The following is a 24,970-nucleotide window of genomic DNA, read 5'->3' as shown; positions in this document are numbered from 1 at the left end:
TCCAACAGCATTATTTTTTAACTTAGTGTACATACATTTTTTTTAATAGACATAATGCTCTGGCACACTTAATAGACTACAGTATAGTTGTAAAGATAACTTTTATATGCACTGGAACCCCAAAATTCATGAGGCTTACTTTATTGTGTAATCGCTTTTATTGCAGTGATCTGGAGCCAATCCTGCAGTATCACCAACGTATGCCTGTACATCCCCTAGTTCCCTATCTCATGGGTAACATCTGTTTACTGTTTGTACATATTCTTCTAAATTTTCATGTGAGGATAGTTTTAGATGCTTAACATGTACCATATTACTTAAAACATGTAAATGGTACCATATTACAAATACTGTTTGCTGCATACTTTTTACATTTAATAATAAATTTCTGGTATTTCTGTCAGAACAGAGAGCAATCATTTGTTTGACTGCTACAAAATATTTTATACATGAAGATAATATAGTTTGTTTAATCAGGCTGTTATTGATGGGTATAATATCTTTTTCCAAATGTTGCTGTTAAAAATAATGTTGGGGGCTTCCCTTGGTGGCACAGTGGTTTGAGAGTCCGCCTGCCGATGCAGGGGACACGGGTTCATGCCCCTGGTACGGAGGATCCCACATGCCGCGGAGCGGCTGGGCACCATGACGCCTGTGGCCGGCTGAGCCTGCGCGTCGGAGCCTGTGCTCCACAACGGGAGAGGCCACACCAGTGAGAGGCCCACGTACGGCCAAAAAAAACACAAAAAACAAAAAAACACAAAACAATAATGTTGGAATGAGAAGCCTCCCATTTATTTTGTTGGGACAAGTGTGACTAAAATATAGGATGGTTTTCCAAAAATATATAAGTATATAAATTGGAACTTTTAATAGATTTTTCTCAGTTGCCCTCCCAAAAGGCTTTAACAATCTGAAGCCTTAAAAGTATATAAATCCTGTTTCTTCATACTCTAGTCAACACTGAATATGATCAACTTCTGCTTTTATCTTTGTTACTTCTTTTTACTTATTAAGAGATATTTAGTTGTCTATATTCCTGGTTTTAAATTGAATATTTTTATTTACTTTTGATTTTTTTCTTAATTTCTAATAATTACATTAAGTCTATATGATTTCTTTTGAATGTCAATTAAGGTGTACCCTAGATTTTAGCCAATGGATAACATATTGTCTTTAATTTTTTTTATAGTGTATAATTCTGATACTGATTTCACCACATATAAGTGATATCATATGATATTTGTCTTTCCCTTTCTGACTTACTTCACTTAGTATGATAACCTCTAGTTCCAGCCATGTGCTGCAAATGGCATTATTTCATTCTTTTTTAAGGCTGAGTATTATTTCCATTGTATATATGTACCAAATATTCTTTATCCATTAATGTCGATGGACATTTAGGTTGTTTCCATGCCTTGGCTATTTTAAATAGTGTTGCTATGGACATAGGGGTGCATGCATCTTTTGAATTATAGTTTTGTCTGATATACTTCCAGGAGAGGGATTGGCTGCTGGATCATATAGTAATTCTATTTTAGTTTTTGTGAGGAAGCTCCATACTGTTTTCTGTAATGACTACACCAATTTACATTCCACCAGCAGTGTAGGAGGGTTCCCTTTTCTCCACTCCCTGTCCAGCATTTGTTATTTGTAGACCTTTTAATGGTGGCCATTCTGACTAGTATGAGGTGGTACCTCATTGTAGTTTTAATTTGCATTTCTCTAATAATTAGAAATGTTGAGCATCTTTTTCATGTGCCTCTTGGTCATCCTGTATGTGTTCTTTTATATATATATATATATATATATATATATATATATATATATTAATTAATTTATTTATTTTTGGCTGCATTGGGTCTTCATTGCTGTGTGTGGGCTTTCTCTAGTTGTGGTGAGCAGGGACTGCTCTTCATTGTGGTGCATGAAATTCTCATTGCAGTGGCTTCTCTTGTTGCAGAGCATGGGCTCTAGGTATGCAGGCTTCAGTAGTTGTGGCACATGGGCTCAGTAGTTGTGGCTCATGGGCTCTAGAGCACAGGTTCGGTAGTTGTGGCACACAGGCTTAGTTGCTCCATGGCATGTGGGATCTTCCTGAACCAGGGCTCAAACCCATGTCCCCTGCATTGGCAGATGAATTCTTAACCACTGCACCACTAGGGAAGTCCCCATCTGTATGTGTTCTTTGGAGAAATGTCTGTTTAGGTCTTCTGCCCATTTTTCAATTTCTTTGTTTGTTTTTTGTTGTTGAGTTGTATGAGCTGTTTGCATATTTGGGAAATTAAGCCCTTGTTAGTTGCATTGTTTGTAAATGTTTTCTTCCATTCTGTAAGTGGTCTTTTCATCTTGTTTATGGTTTCCTTTGCTATACAAAAGCTTGTAAGTTTGATTAGGCCACATTTATTTATTTTTGTTTTTATTTCTATTGCCTTGGAGACTGACCTAAGAAAACACTGGTACAATTTATGTCAGCGAATATTTTGCCTATGATCTCTTCCAGGAGTTTTATCGTGTCATGTCTTATATTTAAGTCTTTAAGCCATTTTGAGTTTATTTTTGTGTATGATGTGAGGGTGTGTTCTAACTTCATTGATTTACATAAAGCTGTCCAACTTTCCCAGCACCACTTGCTGAAGAGACTCTCTTTCTACCATTATATATTTCTTGCCTTCTTTGTTTGAAGATTAATTGACCATAGGTGTGTGGGTTTATCTCTTGGGCTCTCTATTCTGTTCCATTGACTCCATATGTCTGTTTTTGTGCCAATACCATGCTGTTTTGTTTAACTGTGGCTTTGTAGTATTGTTATTTTTTAAATGTTTTTGAATGTTTCTTTTCTAGTATTCCCCGTCTTTCCTCTCTTTAGCTGTAATGATAAGTTTTCTCTATCTCTTTCCCCACCTCATGGTTATAAATCATATTTGCATTTTTCTCATGGTTATTATTTCATTTTAAACAAATATTATATATTTGATGAATATAGATAATTGATGAAGCTATATAATTTCTCCTGAAGAAGATAAACTTCTTAGCACTCTTGTACTTTCTTGGCCCCCACCGTGTATATTCTGTTTCCTTGAAAAACACTGGGATTTAAGCTCTAGAATGTTCTTATTGTTTTATTATAATTCTAATTCCTTATAAGTTATTTCTTAACAATTAGGTTTCACAACTCCAGACAGTTGCTTAGAATTATCTATATCTTATTTTGTTAAAAATTTATTATTATATTTAGTTTCTCAAGTCTTTCTTAGATAAATTTTTCATTTGACTGGAACACATCCTTAATAATTCTTTCAGAATTTTTGTGGTTTTGAATTCTTTTTCTAAAATGTTTTTATTTTGCAAACACACTGGAATGCCTGTTAGTTATTTATTTCTCCATAACAAATCACCACTAAACTTTGGGGCTTAAAACAACAAACATTTGTTTTTCACAGTTTCTGTAAGTCAGGAATATGGGTGTTAATTCACTGGTTTCCTCTGGCTCAGAGTCACTGAAGAGGTTGTAATGAAACTGGCAGCTTGGGCTGTTGTTACATCAAGAGGCATCACTAAGGGAATGATTCAATTCCAAGCTCAATGACGTGGTTGTTGGCAGGTTCAATTCTGGCTCTTGGCTGGAAGCCTCCTTTCTTTCCTTGCTAAATGAATCTTTCCATAGAGCATCTCACAGAATGGAAGCTGGCTTCTCTCAGAGCAAGGGCACATGAAAAGGAAAGAGACTGCCCCTAAAACAGATGTCAAAGTCTTTAACCTAATCGTAAAGTGACATCCTGTTACATCTGTGTTCTGTGTGTTAGAAGTGATTCACTAAGTCCAGTTCACACTCAAGGAGAGGGCAGTTAGAGAAGAGCATGATGACTAGCACATGGGATCAGTGGAGGCCATCTTAGAGGCTACCTGCTATTATTTTCCCTCAGTATTTTCAAGACATTGGCTCACTGTTTTCTAACAATTTTTTTTTTCTCCAAATAAAAAGACTATTGACCTGAAACAAAAGACTGCCAGGTACTTCTCCAGCAATGAGTTTATTTGGTATCAAGGGAGAATTGAAATTCAGGGTCTGCAATCATGGTGTATCCCATGCAAGCTCTCCCCTGCAGAAAGGGAAGGAGAATACTTTTATAGAGGGGAAAAAAGGAATTTGGGAAGGCTCTAGTAAGCAAAAAGTCCATGTATTTTCATTAGTTGAGAGCTTCCTGGGAAAAAAAGGAGTTTTTTATACTTCCTGTTGGGCTCTGCTATTATCACAGGGAGTAAGGGGTCCTCTTTCTGGTCTCCTGACTGTATTTAATTGAGGTTTCTGTTTACTCATTTTTGCATGACTTATGTCAACTGATTTTTGTTCCTTTATAGATAACCAATTTTTCTCCAGATGAATTTATTATCTTCTTTTTATGTTTGGAACTCTGGACTTTCACTGAGGTGTTTTCTAACTTTCATAGCTTCTCATTACCCAGGATTGTCTGTTAATATTACTTTAAATCTGAAGATGTGAGCTTTTATTTAGTTTAGATATGTTTTTTCATGTTTATTTCTTCCCCTGTGGTTGACTTATGGAAATCATAAGATAGTTATTGGAATCTCTGTATTTATTTTCTATTCTGTTATCTGTTCTTCCATGTTTTTTTCATCTTTGTGCCCATTGGATCATATTCTGAGTAAATATTTCAATTCATTTTTCTAGTTTATTAATTTGATTCTCAATTCTCTGCTTTCTGCTATTTAATTTTCTTAATTTGAAATGAAAATGTGACCAGAGACTCATAGGAACCTAACCCCAATTTCCCCTAGGCACAGTAGTTCAGCAGTTGCTGACTCAGCATTTGCCAGTAACTTTATAGAACATAACTAATCACAAATAATGAGAAACGACTATACTTCAAAGGAGCTTGGTTTTGGAAAGAAGGAAGGAGAAATAGTTGTATTCAAGTATTAAGGAGGATATCTACTCACATGTTTTTCCTGAAGCCTGTCTTGGGAGGGTGTCAGCAGACATCATGGGCTCAGGAGACTTCCCCGTTTTCTTCAAGGCAAGGAGGTGAAGGGTGTATTTAGAGAGGAACTTGAGATAATAGGAATGTTCACTTATTTTAGATCAGGAACAGCAGAAGACACACTGAAAGATTTGGGGAATTGTAGATTGTTATTAAGTCAACCTTTAGGGCATGTACACTGACACTGCAATACAGGGATGAGAGTTAGGGATGATCTAGATAACAGATTTTTTGGAAGTGATGAGGTAAATAGGAATGTGAGATATGATAGGAGATTAGCCTGATGGTTTATTAGAGAAAGGTGAATAGCCATTGCTTCCTTATGTGGATTGTCATACTCTAGTTGTGGGTTAACAGTGGTTGGGGCTGATGTTGCTGAGGTTGTACTTAGTCTAGGATTATGCCTGAAAATTTCACTTTTTGAAGTTCTCTCTTCTGACAGGGGTTATGGATTTTTCTCCCCAGACCTGTGGGTTTACATTATCAATTTTTCTTTATCTTCATTATACCTTCCTGCAACTCATAATATATGGTATGTTTGGAAGTGGTACCACTGTATTAGCTTTCTCAAACTGTAAGATTTTATTTTTGTTGTTATATATTCCTTTTGTCATTTTTATAGTTCTTTGGGAAGAGAGTGTGCTAAGCAAGCCATCTTGAACTTTAGACCTATGATGATCTTTCTACCATTTCTGTTCTAGTCTTTTTATTCCCTTTTCTATTACCACATTAAAAAGTTGGAATATCAAGAGAGGAAATATTATTAAATAACTTTAAACATTGGGAGAAGGAAAGTGGAGTTAATTTTCTACCTTTAATACAGAAAAGTGCCTATCACACTTAAATGTATTGATGTGGGGGAGGGGAATAGCTTTTAAGATATTAATACAACTATCTATATAATAGTAATATTAAATATGACTACCAAATACCATTCCTTTAGCTATAGGGATAAATGTGTATCAGCTTCACCGTTAACACTTATCCTGCTGCCTTCTGACTATCAAGGTATCCAGAATGCTCCAAAGCATTCTAATCAATTCCCACAATTAGAGAAGTTCTCTTAATGGACTTCAGTGCAATACTAAAGAGAAATTAACTGCCTACCACGATCCTTTAATGAAATAGAGTTACGACTTAATTTCAGAAGACTTCTACTACATTTCTTTGCTGCTATGAAGCTACTCTACATTTTTAAACAGACATCTCCCTGTCACAAGAAGCTATGGAGGCAAAGTACTTTTATTTTTTTTATATTTTCTAACATCTTATTGGAGTATAATTGCTTTACAATGTTGTGTTAGTTTCTGCTTTATATCAGTTATATGTATACATATATCCTCATATCCTCTCCCTCTTGCACCTTCCTCCCACCCTCCCTGTCCCACCCCTCTAGGTGGTCACAAAGCACTAAGCTGATCTCCCTGTGCTATGCGACTGCTTTCCACTAGCTATTTTACATTTGGTAGTGTATATATGTCAATGCTACTCTCTCACTTCGTCATCCCAGCTTACACTTCCCCCTCCCCATGTCCTTAAGTCCATTCTCTACATCTGCATCTTTATTCCTGTCCTGCCCTTAGGTTCATCAGAACCATAAAGTACTTTTAGAAAAAGGTATTTGACTTGCAACAGGGAAGAGGATATGAGGGAGGTATGGAATCAGAAGTACATATAGTGAGCACAGGGCAACTTATTTAGCAAATCTAAGTTGTAGGACTCTTCAGAACTACAGAGACAGGGTTTTCTAAATTGCTTTCCTTGACATTTAACATTAGGAAAAAAAAGTTTGACAGTGTTTTAAATTTCAAATTTAAAAGATTTTTCTTTCTGTATGCAAAAGGAAAATTCTATTTCCATCTTGTGAAATTATTTATATCTCAGATGTGAAAATGTGTTTCTGGATTTGCTACAGTGCCGTCCTAGGCAAAAAGTGAGGGCATTTAATGTCACCACAATTCTTGTTGTCTTTCATACTTATAAAAATAATTACTGTAGAAAAGTATAAAGAAGATAATTGCTTACAATCTTACTCTCATTTATCCAGGTTATATTTCATGGGAGATCTTTTAAAGAGGAGAACGTAGTACTACAATAAAATGCGGACATACTGTACATATTTAGTTTTTCTCCTGCTTTTATCATATGTGTATTTCAAATAGTATTTGAAATAATTAATTTTCAAATCTCTATGTCAAAACCAAAATAATTTTCATTCATAGTTACAAGTAATAGCTGATCTAGCTGATAGTTAAGCTTCTATAATTATGCTGTCTTGCTATTACTCTCTAAAACTTAATGGTCATTTTATTTTTCACTTTTGCTCTATGGATTGTCATCTATTTGCTCTTACCTTCAGTATGTGGAAGGTATAGATTGTCTTTAATTCTACTAGTTGTTACCTATAAAACCCTTTAAAACAATGTGTCTTGAAATAACACAGTAAAAAAATGAAGCAATACCACCCCTGTACAAAATGTTTTCATTTACAGCAGTCCAGCTAAGTTACTGGATCTTTTTTTTATATTTTACATTTTTTCACTGAAGTATAGTTGACTTACAGTATTATATTAGTTTCAGGTGTACAACATAGTTGATTCAATATATATATATTGTTATTTTTTGTGGTACGTGGGCCTCTCATTGTTGTGGCCTCTCCCAACCGCAGAGCACAGGCTCTGGACGCGCAGGCCCAGCGGCCATGGCCCACGGGCTCAGCCGCTCCGCAACACGTGGAATCCTCCCAGACCGGGGCACGAACCCGTGTCCCCTGCATCGACAGGCGGACTCTCAACCACTGCGCCACCAAGGAAGCCCGTGATTCAATATTTTTATAGATATACTTTATTGAACTGTAAAATATTGGCTATAATCCCTGTGCTATACAATATATTCTTGTAGCTTATTTTATACATAGTATAGTATTTTATACATAGTGTAGTATTTTATACATAGTATTTATTTATTTTTTTTTTTTGGCTGCACGGGGTTTTCTTTGCTGCAGCTGGGCTTTCTCTAGTTGTGGTGAGTGGAGAGCTGACTCTTCATTGTGGGCTTCTCATAGTAGTTTGTACAGCTTAATCCTTTACCTGTGCTTGCTCCTCTTCCTTTTCCTCTCCCCACTGGTAACCACTAGCTTGTGCTCTGTATCTGTGTGTATTTCTGTTATGTTATATTCATTTGTTTGTTTAATATTTTAGATTCCACATATAAGTGATACATAACAGTATTTGTCTTTCTCTGACTTATTTCACTAAGCATAATACCTCCAGGTCTATCCACATGTTGCAAAAGAAAAAATTTCGTTCTTTCTATGGCTGAGAAGTAATCCCTTGTATATAAATACCACTTCTTCTTTATCCATTCATATGTTGATGGGACACTTACATTGCTTCCTTACCTTGGCTATTGTAATAATGCGTGCTATGAACATTAGGATGCATGTATCTTTTCCAATTAGTGCTTTCATTTTTCTTGGGATATAAATCCATGGGTGGCATGGCTGATCATATAGTAATTCTGTTTTTAGTTTTTTGAGGAACCTTCATACTGTTTTTCATAGTGACTGCACCAATTTACATTTCCACCAACGGTGAACAAAATTCCCTTCTCTCCACATCCTCACCAACATTGGTATTTGTGGTTTTTTTGATGATAGCATTCTGACAGGTGTGATGTGATAGTATTTTCATTTTTGTTTTTTTTTATTTCTCTGACAATTAGTGATATTAAGCATCTTTTCATGTACCTGTGGCCATCTGTCTGTCTTACTTGGAAATATATCTATTCAGGTTTTTCTGCCCATTTTTAATTGGATGTTTGGCTTTGTATGAGCTGCTTATATATTTTGGTTATTAACCCCTTATCTGTCATACCATTGGCAAATATTTTCCCTCTTTCTGTAGGTTGTCTTTTTCATTTTGTTGATGGTTTCCTTTGCTTTGCAAAAGTTTTTAAGTTTAAATATGTTCTATTTGTTATTTTTGCTTTTATTTCCTTTGCCTTAGACAACATTAAAAAAATTACTACAATTTATGTCAAAGACTATTTTGCCTATGTTTTCTTCTAGGTGTTTTATAGTTTCCAGTCTTACCATTTAGTCTTTAATCCACTTTGAGTTTATTTTATACATTGGGTGAGAAAATGTTCTAATTTTATTCTTTTACATGTAGCTATCCGGTTTTCCCAGCACCATTTATTGAAGAGACATCTTTTCCCTGTTGTGTATTCCTGGCTCCTTTGTCATATATTAATTGACCATAAGTGTATGGGTTTATTTCTGGGCCCTTTATTCTGTTTCATAAATCTCTGTGTCTGTTTTTGTGCCAGTACCTTGCTGTTTTGATTACTGCAGCTCTGTAGTATTGTCTGAAGTCAGGGATGTAACACCTCCAACTTAGTTCTTTTTTCTCAAAATTGCTTTGGCTATTCAGGGTCTTCTGTGCTTCCATATAAATTTTAGAATTATTTGTTCTAGTTCTGTGGAAAATGTCATTTTTTTTTGATAGGGATCACATTAAATCTGTAGATTACTTTGGGTTATGAACATTTTAACAGTATTCTTCCAATCTAAGAATATGGGATAACTTTCCATTTATTTCTATCATTTTCAAATTTCTTCATTAATTTTTACAGTTTTCAGAGTATAGGTCTTTCACCTCCTTGGTTAAGTTTATTCCTAAGTATATTACTCTTTTTGATGTGATTTTAAACAGGATTGTTTTCTTGCTTCCTCTTCTTCCCTTCCAATTTGGCTGCCTTTTTCTTTTCCTTGTTCAGTTGCTGTTGTTACAACTTCCAATACTATGTTAAATAGAAGTGGTGAGAGTGAGCATCCTTATCTTGTTCCTGATTTTAGAGAAAATACTTTCTTCTTTTCATCAGTAAGTATGCTGTGGGTTTGTCATAATGACCTCTATTATGTTTATATATGATCCCTCTATACCAACTGTTATGAAAGGTTTTATCATGAATGGATGTTGAAATTTGTTAAATGCTTTTTTGTGTCTATTGATATCATCGTGTGATTTTTATCCTTCCTTTTGCTAATGTTGTGCATCACATTGATTGATTTGCAAATATTGAAACATCCTTGCATGCCTGGAATAAATCCCACTTGATCATGGTGAATGATCCTTTTCATATATTGTTGAATGTGGTTTGCTAATATTTTGTTGAAGAGTATTGCATCTATACTCATCAGAGATATTGGAGTGTAATTTTCTATTTTTGTAATAGCTTTGTCTGGTTCTGGTATCAGGGTAATTGTGACCTCATAGAATAAATTTGGTAGTTTTACTTCCTCTTCAATTTTCTGGAATAGTTTGAGAGGGATAGGTATTAGCTCTTCTTAATTCCCCTGAGGAGTTTGGTTTAATTCCTCTGTGAAGTTCTGATCCTGGAATATTTTTTGCTGGGAGTTTTTTTTTTTAATTACAAATTCAATTTCACTAATAGTGATTGATCAGTCTATTCAAATGTTCAGATTGTTTATTTCTTCCTGATGCAGTCTTGGAAGATTGTGTGTTTCTAGAAATTAAGCCATTCTTCTGGTTGTCCAATAAGTATTCATTTGTGATATTTTGTATCTCTGTGATATCAGTTGTTATTTCTCCTCTTTCATTTCACACTTTTTAAATGGGGTTCTCTCTCCTTTCTTTTGATGAGCCTGGCTAAAGGCTTATCCGTTTTGTTTATCTTTAAAAAAAAAAAAATAGGACTCCCCTGGTGGTGCAGTAGTTAGAATCTGCCTGCCAATGCAGGGGACACAGGTTCAAGCCCTGGGTCCGGGAAGAATCCCACATGATGAAGAACAATTAAGTCCACGAGCCACAACTACTGAGCCTGTGTGCCACAAACTACCGAAGCCCATGCACCTAGATTTTTGTGCTCTGCAACAAGAGAAGCCACTGCAATGAGAAGCCCATGCACTGCAACGAAGAGTAGCCCCCCTTGCTGCAACTAGAGAAAGCCTGTGCACAGCAATGAAGACCCAATGCAGACAAAAAAATAATAATAATTAATTTTTAAAATAACAATAAAAACAAACAAAAAACAGTTCTTGTGAACAATTTGTTTTTATAGTATGGACTCTTCAATAAACATGACATGACTATTTACATAGGTTTTTCTTAAAGTATAGCTGTGTTTTCATTTTGATATAGGGACCTACCTATCTTTTGGTTAATTTATTCCTCAGCATTCATATTTTTGATGTTAATGTAAATTGTATTGCTTTGTTAATTTGTATTTTATTTTCCAATTGTTCATTTCTAGTATATAGAAATATAATTAATTTTTACATAGTGAGTTTTTATCCTGTGATCTTGCCATATTAACTTTGTAGTCTAGTGGAGTTTTGTCCTTTGTAGATACTTTAGGATTTATTTATTCACAATTAAGTCAACTGAAAATAAAATAGCTATCCTCTTGCTGAGTAATACGTGCTTTATTCTTTTTCTTGCCTTATCGCACTGTGTAGATCCTCAAATAGAATATAATTGGGAAAGATGAGGGCTTGCATTCTTGCCTTGTTTTTGATTTGGGGCAGAAAATTTAACTATTTCACATTAAGTTGTCATATTAATGGTAGATCCTTATAGTAACCTGTAGTTGCCCTTAATCAGGTTGAGAAACACTTTTTTAATTTTTTTATGTGGCTCTTTTTTTTTTTTATCATGAATGTTGAACGATGTCAAATGGTTTCTCCTGCCTCTATTGAGAAAATTTTATTTTTCTTTAGTGCTGTCTGTGAATTACATTAGCTTGTTTTTCAAACATTAATCTTACATTTATGGGATAGCATCACTTAATAACATACTTTTAGTGTATTTTTAAATTAATTTTCTAATATTTTAACTTAGAATGTTGTAGCTATGTTTTTAAGGAATAGAGTTTTGCAATTTTTTTCTTGTCATTGTCTGCTTTGCTCTCAGGGTTAAATACTGCAATATGATTCCTCTTCTTCTATTTGCTGAAACATTTTGTGTAAGATTGGGTTTATTTATTCCTTAAATAGTAAATAAAATTCCTGATTGAGGCCAACTAGGCCTGATGTTCTTTTTATTTTTTCTGTGGGAGGACAGGGGTGGTCATCAAGTTTTTAAATTATAATTCTGGTACTTTTTGTGTTAAATAAAATATCCATTGCATCTGAATTGTTTGAAGTTTTTTGACATAAAGTTGTTTACTGTATTTTTAGGGATGGTAGTTGCAGGTAATTTTAGTCTGTAGGGTCATGTTGATTTTCCCTCAGTTTTACTGGTGATTTTGGAAACTTATGTCTTCTTCCCCTACTTTTTCTTTTTCAATAAATTAAGCTAAAGATTTATCATTTTTATTTCTTTTCAAAGAAACTACCTTTGTTCTTACTGATTCTGTCTTTTCTGTTCTGTTTGCTATTTATTGATTATGCTCTTAAATTGTTCCCTACTGTTTACTTCAGCTTCATTTTTGTCTTCTTTTTCTAGATTTCTATTGTAGAAGATTATATGATTGACTTAAAACTTTATATTTTTTTTTACTTTTTAACTATGCATGTAAAGTTATAAATTTTCCTCTATATTTTCTGCCTGCCTCTTCCCCCCCAATGGAACTCCAATTATGCATATATTAGACCTATTAATATTGTCTCACATGTCAATGAAACTGTCATTTTTTCTTATAGCTTTTTTTCTCTGTGTACTTCAGTATTCATGGATCCTTTTGCCCTGTTTTCAAGTTAACTTTACTTCTGCGACGCTAATTTGCTGTTAAACCCATCAATGAAAATTTCATTTCCGATACTACATTTTTTTGCCCCATACCTCCATTTTTATAGTTTCTGCTTTATTTCTCATGTTCATGTTTTTCTTTATATTATTGAACATATTTATAATACTTAAATTATTTGTTTGCTAATTTTATCACATTAGCATTTTGGTTTTATTTCAGTTAAGTTTTCTTCTGGTTATGGGTTATATTTTACTGCTTCTTTGCATGTCTGTCTGTCTGTTTTGTTAGATTCTGTACAGTTTAAATATTACCTTGTTGCATGTCTATTTTTAATCCCTGGTTGGTCTCAAATACCTTCGGGCAGAAAGCCAGGTTGATTATACAGCTCACTTTGTTACTTCCCTTCTTTTAGGGATCATAGTCCTGTAATCTCTGTGAACTATTGTTTCACAAATTTTGTCCAGTATTTTGGTTGCTTATGTCAAATGGGCTAGTATACTGCATATTATACTATCGTGCTCTGTAGTAGAAGTATGCATTTACTTTTGTAACTGATTTTTTACCAGATAGCTGGACTTAATTTTATGCTTAGTGGCTTTACTTTTCATATCAGTATTTCATAACATTTAAGTTCTTTTTATTTTTCTCGCAGTTGGTTTGGGTATATTTTAAAGCGCTTTTTGAAATATTTTCTAAGAATATCTTTCTGTTGTTTTAACGAGAGAGATAACATTATGCTAAGTGAAATAAGTCAGAGAAAGACAAATACTATATAATCTCACTTGTATGTGAAACCTAATGAAGCTTGACTCATTGAAACAGAGAACAGAATGGTGGTTGCCAGGGTCTCGGGAGTGAGGAAAATGGGGAGATGTTAGTCAAGAGTTACAGGCTTCCAGTTATAATATGAGTATAAATTCTGGGAATCTAATATACAGCATGGTGACTATGGTTAATAAAATTTATTATATACTTTAAAGTTTCTAAGAAAGTAGATCTTTAATGTTCTCACCACACACACACACAAAAATAATTATATAAGGTGATGGAGAAGTTAACCAAACCTATTATGGTAATCATTTTCCAATATTTATGTGTATCAAACCATCACATCATACCTGTTAAACTTATACAATGTTATGTGTCAACTATACATCAATAAAGCTGGAAAACATTTTATTGGGTATCTAAACTTTGAAAGCAACTAGTACAGGTATATAGAATATATATATATATATACACACACACACACACAGTTTGTATATATTATTGAAAGTTTTATTGTTTGAAGCTTATGATTTTCAGTGACATAATTGTAATGGGGGGATCTCAAAGTATTGATGCTGACAAATATTAAAAGAGTTTTGCTGATCTCTGTACCTACCAGAAAATCCAGTGGAGAATTTTTGTCTAATATTGTTCAGAATAAAAATCTAATATAATGAAACAAAGGGTGCTATTAAAATTAGAAGAAATAGAATGGGCTAACTGTTTAATTTTAAGGGTGACATAAATGTGATAATTCTGTAACTCCAGAGTGTTTACTTTTAAGCAACTGTAAGGTAGAAATGAGCAATGGTATCATGGAGCTGATTCATCCATTTGAATCTGACAGTTCCTGAACTTAATGGGATGTTGTTGTTAGGTCAATGGTATAATGAGAAAACCCACATACAAACAAGAAATAATAATTGGAGAGGATTAGCATGTATTGTAAATAATTCCCCCTTTGGAATTAAGGGGTTGTCTGGTAAGTATTTGGAGAGAAGTCTGTGTAAGGAAGAAAGATAGGATCACAAGGAGCTCTGGCATTCCATTTCTATAGTCTTTGAATTGTTAAAATGCTTCTGTACTGTTGGAACAAAGTTCCTGCCTTGAGCTTCTGTCTAAAGGGACATCCCTGGACTTAACCATGATCCAGTAATGAAAGGGTTAAACTCTTACATAGCAGCCTTATAGTTCTCTTCTCCAACATTAGAGCCTGCATCCATTTTGACTGATACCAGTGCCTTTGTCCAAAATCACCCTGTACAAAGGGGTGGACTTGTGCTGTTAATGAGGGGAATTAAATTTGAGAAACTCTTGGGCTTTGTAGACAGGTGTTATCTTCAAATAACATGATCATAGTGTATAAATATATTAGGCACTAGCTCATTTACATCTTCTCTTCTACCTGGTAAACATGGCTTTAAGGGTGAAAACCAAGCATTAGGAAATGCTTGGCTTTCCAGATTGGAGTGGCTAATTTTCCAGGTTGGAGTGGATTTGTAAATTGGATTGGATTGCTAGGCATTGAGTCAGAGACCCAGATCACTCTGCCTGCCACTTCCACATAAAAGGTGTGGAATAGAGCTTCCCTGGTGGTGCAGTGGTTGAGAGTCCGCCTGCCAATGCAGGGGACACGGGTTCGTGCCCCGGTCCGGGAAGATCCCACATGCCACGGAGCGTCTGGGCCTGTGAGCCATGGCCACTGAGCCTGCGCGTCCGGAGCCTGTGCTCCACAACGGGAGAGGCCACAACAGTGAGAGGCCCGTGTACTTAAAAAAAAAAAAAGGTGTGGAATAAGCACAAGTGGGAGTCAACAAGGATGATCTTTTTTTTTTTTTTTTTTTCCTTTCCCAGTAGGAGAAATCAGAGGAACATGCCATGTGCTAGTTACAGGAATAGCTGATGATTTTATTTTTCTCCCAACAACTTTTACATATTTAGATGGCATATGTTGTTACTTCTCCTGGTGAGTGCCTTTTCACAAAGTTTATTCAAGGTGAAGTTTCCTAGTTTAAATACTGACTCCTGCTGGAAAACTGTTCTAATATCATTGTAATAAAGTTGCTTATGGAGGGCAGCAAGTTATTGAACAAGATACAGCTTTAATGATTTTTGTTAATGTTTTTTCTGAGATATAAATTGCAGTAGAAAAATATCAGAGCAGGAAAATCACTGTAGTACAGTAAATAAATCTTCTCCCTAAACCACCAGTCTGTGGTAGAAATGAAATGAGCACCATAATTTCTTCAACAGAAACATATGTTAAGTACTTACTTGATGGTGGGAGTATAGAGAAAATGATTATATTTCATATCTAATGCAAACTGGATAAAGTAAATGTAGGTCTGTTGTTGGGGAATCTATCGGAGAGACTAACAAGCTGGCAAATTACATTTTCTCCACTTGTATAGAATTTAAATTGGGAAGATATAAATGAAGTTCTAGTTAGCTGCATAAATCCTTGACTGTGTACCAGGAGTGTCTTGGCCTCTTGTGTGCCCATGCCTGTCTTCACACATACACCCATAGCCAGCTCTAGCAATATCTAGAGACAGGTAGAGGAGCATGGGATTAACTTTATCATTTATATCAAAAAGCAACTTTGAATTTAATGTCTAAGTGGAATAGTCAGATCTATATTTAGGTTTGAGATTCAGCTGAAAAAACAACATTGCCAAAAATGATGAATTTCCTAGGTTGGTTCTTCATTCTTACCAAGGATAGGAAAATCATCGTAGAGGAAATGAGACTCAAAGTTTGCCAGATGATCCTAATCAATATATTTCTCTCACCCCCTCAGTGCACTTCCTTACCAGCACCAGTAAAAAGAAAACATTCCACAAATGTGGAGAAGTTATAAAGAACCCTGGAGGCCCAAGTTCTAATATTGACCCAGAATTCAACTACTGGGGTGACATTGCTTGAGTAATTTACCTCTTAGCTAGTTCCTCATCAGCCTAAGATTCTTATATTGAAATGTCATGGAATTTTCTGAAGTGTTCTTTTTTTTTTAACTTGTAAAATGCCTGCTCATAGTCAAACTTCACCATGTCTAATTTATAACTGAGGTTACTTTTTACATACTGGTCTCCGCTAGATCCAGTGTCATAGATTTCAGAAGTGAGTGACGCTGTCCTCCTTCAGTTTCTATGATCATATTGTGGCAAGAAAATTCAGGCCATTAACAAGCAAGTTTTAATAAGAACCACACCTCCTATATGTATTAAGCCCTTTCTAACTGCACTCTGCTAAGTGTCACTTAATCCTCACGTCAACTTTATGAGATGAGTATGGTCAATACCACCCTCATTTTGCTTCAGAGGAGTGATGTGATGTGTGGCCACGTCACTCTTCTGGTAGGGGAAGAAAGACCTGGAATTAAAACATAACTAGTCTGATCCCAGTGCTTGCTTTTGACCTTTCTGTTCTACTTCATTGGCAGAGTACAACTCTCCCTTTCTGCATCTTATAGCACAGCTACAGAAATAAAGCATTTATAAGCCTTTTGTGGGTTTTCCCTGCTATTCTTCTATCCAAATGCAAAGCTTCCATTTTGACATAAATATTTGGAGTGATTCTTGCTTGTATCTTTTCTCGTCCCACTCTGTCCCACAAACCTACAAACATGCTTAAATCTCTCTGGCCCTAAAAGATATCCTTCAATCCTCTTCCCCTCCTCCAAATGCTAGCTCCCGTGGCTCTTTGCTTTTCCCCACCATGGTTCTCATAAGGCAAGTTGCAGTAACATGCATCCCATTTTGCATCATCTACTTGCTCTTTACTCTTTGGCAGTCAGGCTTCTTCTTCCTCAACTTTATGGGAAGTGCTCTGTCGAGCATGACTGATGATCGTCAAATAAAATGGCCTTTTCTCAGTCCTTATTCTTCCTGAAATTTTCTACAACATAGTTTAATTCCCCTCATTCATTTGAAATTCTCTTTGAGATGCTGTATTATCATGGTTCTCCTGTCTAAAGCAGGAATTGGCAAACTGAACCACAGGACAAATTTGGTTTTCTGCTTGTTATTTAGGTAAACCATTATTGGAACATAGCCATGTGTATGTAGTGTCTATGGCTGATTTCACAACTACAGTGTCAGACAGTAGTTTGTAACAGAAGGCTGTATGAGTAGCAAAGCCAAAAATATTTCCTAAAATATTTCTGGCCACTTACAGAACAAGTTTGCTGGCCCCTGCTCTAAATGATCATTTTAAGGTTTTCTATATTCTTTCTGTGCTATAAATGTATACAGACCACAAAGGACCATTTCTGGATCTTTTCTTTTTTTCTATACCATGTCCCACAGAGATATACTTCATTTTCCTAATTCTATCCCAACTTTTCTGCGGCTAGTATCCAAATCTCCCTCTAGTCCTCGGTACTCCCTGAAATTCCAGACCTGCACCACATTTTTATCTGTCTTAAGGATACTACCACATAGGTGTTTCACTGACTCCTGACACTGAAATATGTACATAATCTTCCCTATGACAAAGGTCACCTCCTAATTTCCTGTCAGTCTACCAGTGTCTATTAATGATGCCAGCAGCCATTCATTTGTACCATACTTTATAGCTTACAAAACATAGTCACGCTTTTATCTCAGTCCTCCTCATTATTCAATCTTATTCCCTCTGTCCTTGTCTCTTTTCCTAGATTCTCACATTCATTAAATTCCTCTGGCTCCTTCTTATACTCACCCTTTCCTTTTAGTCCCATTGCCTGATTCAAGCCATTATAACCTCTCCCCTAAAATGGCAGCTTCTGTTTCCCTCCACAGGTGCTTGCTTCAACACCTCAGAATTAATCATTTTATTAAGGGCAGTTGTGATCAGATCTTTTCCCTGGTCAATTAGCTTCAGTTTCTATTGCTTATCAAATTATGTACACTCATGAACCTGCTGTTCATTTGTACTCGCCTGACCCTTCTACCTTTATCTCTATTTTTTTTTTTCATCTCTATTTCTTTAAGTGCACTTGTGTTCCGGCTCAAATGGACTGCCCATCTCCCCAGAACACACCCACTTCTGCACGGTTTTCCAGACTCTCCTTCTGCCTAGAACGTCATTCTCTAATCTGTTCAGATCCAATTCCTGTAAGGCCCTTTTTGGACATAATCTACTCTATGACCGTTTTGCTGAACTCCCCAAACAAATGAGATCTGCTCTTGCTTTGAATCCCTGAAGTAGTGGGATTATTATTTTGTTTGACCTTTGCATTTTCTTTCCTATTAAGTATGCATTTGCATACTTATTTCCCTTACCACACTCGAGGTCCTACAGTTGGGGACTGGGTCTCAATTATCTAGAAGGTCCAATTTAACCTAGTATGTGAATATAGATAATTCCAAAGGAAGTCACCTTAAATCTTTTCCAGAACAGGTTCAAAAATAGAAATAAATAAAATATAAATCCAAGTGCATTTGGAGAACAAGTATTTCTGAAAAAATTTAATAAGTTCTTTCACTTTTAATTTTAATTTTCCTTATCATTGTGTAACTATAATCTCTAAGGTTGCATAATAAAACCATATTCTCAAAAATGGCCTCACATGATTAGTATGTTTAGGTTTCATTAATATGCCAGACACATGGTCAAGTGACCAGAGCGTGAGACTCAGGAGTCCCACAGATGAATGTGAGGAAGGTGGATACCATCCACACACAGTGTGCTTCACTACGGCACCCTTTGTTTATGTTATGTCAATCTTTGTGCTTTCACACTTAGGTTTTTCTCATGCTTTCATTTACTATCATCGTTATGTCTGTCTATGCTTATGAAAGCTGAAAATATAAATATCACCTAAAGAACCATTTAGCCAGTAGATATGCTTCTATCTATATTTAGATATATCCAAATTGGATAAACATATGACCTTATGCCTCTATATTTCCAATTAATTACTAAAGTCTTCACCTACCCTTAATGGAAAAAAGTCGCTCTGGAAGATTGAGCTGTCTAAAAATAATTAGGACAGGGGTGTAGAAGAAATAGACTTTCTCATCAGTCTATTTACAACTGCTATTGCTTCTCATGCCATGTGGTTCCACTGTAGAAACCTGTTCTATTATAAGCAACTCTGCAACCATGTCCTTGCTGGTTCAGGCCTCTATAGATTTTATGCATACACCACTGTTGGGCTGGGGCACTGTTTCCCAAAGTACAGCAATATTTCCTGGTGTCTGGATTGTAAGGGCCTTTTGAATCTGAACCATATTATATGAATATATTGTATCTGAACTAGTTTTCCCCAAACACACTCTGGTCACCCTTCAGGTCTCCTTTTGCAAGGGGTGGTAGAGTCAGAGGAACTCGAAGCTACCAAGAAATGTAGGCCACATCTGGAGAAGGTAGGGGAAGTTAGGTGAAGTATAGGGCAGAGGTCCACTGTGAGGGCTCTATGTATAGCAGATATATTGGGTACTTTACTAAACTGGGGTCAGATCAATCTATGGGATCTCATCTCCACTTAGAACTATCCATAGACAGTTGCCTGTCATTAGTCCTTTCACATTAATCTCACTCTCATTACTCTCATCTCTTTCATTTAGATGTGAAATATGAAAGTGCTTTTTTGATAAACTGCATCTACCAATAATGAGAGTCCATACTCTGTCCCAGTTTAGAGTATTGGGTGTTTTTTTTTTTTTTTAAATCTTCAATTTGTCTTGTATTTTGGACAGAGCACTTAAGTTCAAAAGTGAGAAGTACTTGTGATCTCCCTCCAGGCATCCTGCTGGGATGGTAACTTCATTAATATTAGCATTCAGAAACTGCCTTTAAGCAGTTCTCATTAGGGACTTAATTAAGCATTTGATCAGTCCCCATCGTTGACAGTGCTGTCCCTTATTCAATAGTGTAATTGATGGTGGCTGGACTCAGATGAATCAGCCTTCCTCATTGCTCCTACAAACTTACTACAAGCTTGTTAATGTCAGGTTTGGTGGGCTGAACAATGTCTCATCCTCCACCACAATGCCACAGAAAGGAAATGAGCATCGAGAAAATGTGCCCTTCAGACGAGCTTTGTAGAGCAAGATGATAACCAGGGCCACTCTCATGAAGGAGTGGAGGAGCACAGTCCATGGTGGCTGCAGGGAGAGCACATTAAATACTTGGATATGGTAAAAGAGTGACTTTCAGAGCAAAGGAATAATAAATTTCAGAATGAATTTTTAGGGTGGAAATGAGATGAGGCCACACTGTGGTTGTCAAGTTAGGAAGAACAGAGGTATTATAAGAGTGTAGCGGTAGAAAAGAAAATATCAAAAGAAGGAAGGCCTTTGGTATGAATTAGGGTTTAGCCTTGTTTTCAAATCCAAAGAACTTGCTTATTTTTGAATACTTAAGTCCTGGAAGGAATGGCAGGGATATGAGTAGAATAAGGGTAGTTAGTAAAAAGGCTGAAGAAAAAAAATAATTTGAAGTAGAACCCTAGGGTAAATGAATGGGTTTTGTTAATAATATCAGATTACAGTGTCTGAGCTGTTTCCTGTGTGCATGATTCTTTCACACACTTGACTCTCGCAGCCAATTTGTAAGATAAGGAGGGCAGAGAATCTTAGCCCCATTTTAAATGAAAAATGAAAAAGTGGAGAGACTGGAGCTGAAAGAGAATAGGATGACTTGCCCTAAGTTATATAGCTGTTCTTACGATGCTTCTTAAGACACTGTGATTCACTAGCTAATTTTTTCCCAAATATCTCAGGAATTTCATTTTCTGTTGCTGTTAATGGAGTCCACCTCCCTTCACCAATGCAAATCCACACAGATAATTGGCAATCTAAATAGAATCAGGAAAGAGTGTTAAAATCTGTGATCAAATGTGAGCGCAAAGATTAGCTGGACTGGAATTTAAATACTCAAAATCTATAAACCCAAAATAATACACTCACTGTAGTCTTTTCCACACTGTGGTGAAATAGTATATAGAAGTGTCAACTTGACTAAAATTTGTTTACTACAAAAAGTCATTAGCTAGTTTACAAAAAATGTCTTTCAGCATTGTTGTAATAGCATTATAGTAGACTGTGATGAGATTGCAACTCTTCAGGTTTCTCTGTGTGTAAGTACAGTCTAAAGCTTATTAAACTGGCTTTTTTTTTTTTTTTTTCTGACCAGGACATTTTATTCTCCTTTGTATCTTTGGGAGGATCCATTAAAGGGGATCAGCAGGTTTCATTTACAAACTGGTGAGAGATTGTAATAATAAGTAGAGTTGGGACAGAGTCAAGGCTGACTCTGGCTCCTTAGCACTCCACACAGGGAGCCAGGCTTAAAGGCAGCCTGTGGAAATTCAGATGCTCCCAGTCACGTTTACCTGCTGTGTACTTCCTTCCCCCAAAGTTTAACATGTCCTGTGTCCTAAAGGCATACATAGGGAGTAATTCTCAGGTAATATTAATTACCTTAAAGTAAAATGTGAGAATTTGACAAGAATCTTCTGTTCTCAAAATTGTCTTGAAGTTTCCAAAAGCAAGAAGGAGAATTTAGAGCTAAAGAGAGAATGAAGGAGGTGCTAGAAGGAGTGATTGAATGGTGGGGTTTAGAGCTGAGTCTTGGCCATGTAATTGGGCTGCAATCTGCCTAAGAAACTCTTAACATGACAACATCTGCCATGCCTTTGGGTAGATGACATCTTTTTTCCCCTGTTATTGTTGAACTTGAGGCAAGGAAAATAACAAATGAAAGTGTGACTGGTATTACACTTTTGGTAGTGCTTATCAATTTTGTCCTGTTTCCACATATTTAAAGGGAATTCATACAAGCAATTTCCAAAGCAGGAGTGATTCAACTTGACAGAACCCCTAGAAATCTCTGCCTCTTCAAGGAATTTTTTTTCTACAGAAAGCATTACTATTTTGGACTCATGTTTCTGTCTTAGCATTTTAATTCTGATCCTGATTCCACTGGGCAGGGCCTGAGTCCAGTTCTGTGTCTTGTTTTGTGTGCTGAATATGTTTGGCACTTGCTGGTGTTGTTATTGTTAATGATAAACATGATGGAGATATATTTGGACAGAGATTCTCAGCCAGCTTCTATTCAGAATCATCCAATTAATGAGCTACAGAACTGGAGTGCAGGAGATAGTGGGAGTGACAGATATAGTGGTTGAAGAGAAGAATATGTAAATGTGACCGAGGGGAGGCTAAAGAGTCCTACCTGAAATGGTCCTGACACCGGCAGACTACCAGAATGGCCTGGAACTTCACCAAGTTAGAGTTGGAAATGTTATGGTGTTTCCATTCTAAATTGGAAAATTTTACATCTGCAAGTTCAAAAGTAGCCTGATTCATTTTTCTTACCAATTGACAGCATTTTAAAATGACAAAAGTGCGAGGGGAGTTTCATCAGTAAGAGCAAGATCTCAGCCATCTTTTAGGTTAGTGTCTGGGGCAATAGCACATAATTTTTGTCATGTTGGTACAAAACACCAACAGGATGTAATGAGGTCAGAGCTGCTGTAGTTGGGTTTCTCACTGTTCTGGTTGGAGTTTGCATGGCAGTCTTCCAAGATGTCTCTGATAATTAAAGCAGCTCTATTCTTGTTTCTTTAGAGTTTGCAATTCCCATTAATGTGAAAAGAAGCCCATGTAGAACTGTCCATGGTCCTGACAGAGGGTTACTTATGCAAAAGGTGCTCAGTGAAGTCTCCCCACGGCCCAAGCATTAGATTATAACCCAAAGTATAAAATATACATGCCTGTATTTTGTATATTGTATAAGTATATTGAGGAGAATAGACAAAGTTCTCCTTCAAAAGAATTACAAATACTTTATGTACATACTTTGCCCTCAAGGATGTGAATCATAACTCCCCGCTCCTTAGGTGTTGACTCCACATAGTGACTGCCTTCCAAAGAAATACAGTGTAGAAAAGCGGGAAAAGAATAACTTTACAGTGGAGAAACCTGATAAATACTACCTTAGTCACATGATCAAGGTTAACATCAACAGTTATGTGTCATGCTGATAGTATGTTCCCTTGATATGATGTAATGAGAATGGCACTATACCAGGGTCCTCTTTCCAAAAACTCTCAACCGCAGTCTAACCATGAAGAAAGTATCAGACAAATCCCAAAATGTGGGAAATTACACAAAATACTGACAAGTACTCTTCAAAACTGTCAAAGTCATCAAAAATAAGGTCTGACAGCCAAGAGGAGCCGCAGGAGACAGGATGACTAAATGTAATATGGTAGCCTGGATGGGATCCTGGAGTAGGAAAAGGAAATTAGGTAAAATCTAAGGATATCTGAATAAAGTATGGGCTTAAGTTAATACTAATCTATTAATATTTGTTCATTAATTATGAAATGTGCCATACTACTGTAAGATAATAATATTGATAAAAGGAAAAATTTGATGTGAGAACTCTGTATCATCTAACCTCAAAAATTGTTTTATTAATCTAAAACTTCTAAAATGAAAAGTTTATTAAAAATCAAAGCTAGGAAAGAGTTAAAATGAAAGGTGATATCTTATTATTCAAATAGGTATTAAATTATCCCTTCTTCCATATCACTACACTCAAAAGAAGCACAGGAGAATTAAGCGTTTTATACATAGTGTTGAGAAGTTGAATTTTTTGTAACCTTCTTAAATTCAAAATATTAGTGATATATGTATACTGGTGAAAAAAATTAAAGTGACAGAAGGACATATAATGAAAAGCCACAGTGCCCTGCCCCCCGTGGAATCCTGCTTTCTAGGAGGACTGATTTAACTCTTATTCTTGAGTTTATCTCCATGTCTGAGATTTTATATATTGACTCTTGCTTTACAGATCAGGAAAACATTCACTTAGACCTTCCAACGCTTCTCATTTCTTCCTTCCTATATATTTTTATCACTGTTTTTAGTTCCTTGACTCTTCACCATTGTGACTTGAGGTAGTGCACATATGTATTTATTTCTTGCTTTATTTCTGTATCATTCACTTAGTTAATCATTTCTTTTTTTAACCCTCCTTTCTTTTTCCACTTCTCATTTTTTTATTGGAATATTATTTTATTGATCTTTTTAATTATATGATAATACATGACCTCTGTTAACTTTGAATGTTATTTAAATTCAAAATCTTGTAGATGATATGAAGTTCCCTTTGATACAACCGTGTTCTAACTGTTCACAGGAATAACCCTTCTTAGCAGTTTGATAAGATACCTTTTTATGTATTAAAAAAATTTTAAAGTAAGTTATGGGGATGTAATGTACAGCATGGTGACTATACTTCCAGATACCTTTTTATGTATTACTATGCCTATATATTTATATTCTATTTGAAAATACAAAATGTTGTTTTGAGTGTTTTTATTTTTCCTACAATTCTATAGCTTGTTTTTGTATTATTCTGTGACTTTTTATTTTTTAATTAACAGTGTGTTTTAGATACCTAACTTATTAAATGTGGAACCACTACAAGTTTTCCCCTACTACAGTAAATATTCCACAGTATAGTTATATAGTGCTATTCTCAATCAA

This window comes from Phocoena sinus, chromosome 2, assembly GCF_008692025.1.
Source record: "Phocoena sinus isolate mPhoSin1 chromosome 2, mPhoSin1.pri, whole genome shotgun sequence".
Taxonomy (NCBI): Eukaryota; Metazoa; Chordata; class Mammalia; order Artiodactyla; family Phocoenidae; genus Phocoena; species Phocoena sinus.
This window is presented reverse-complemented; position numbering follows the sequence as displayed.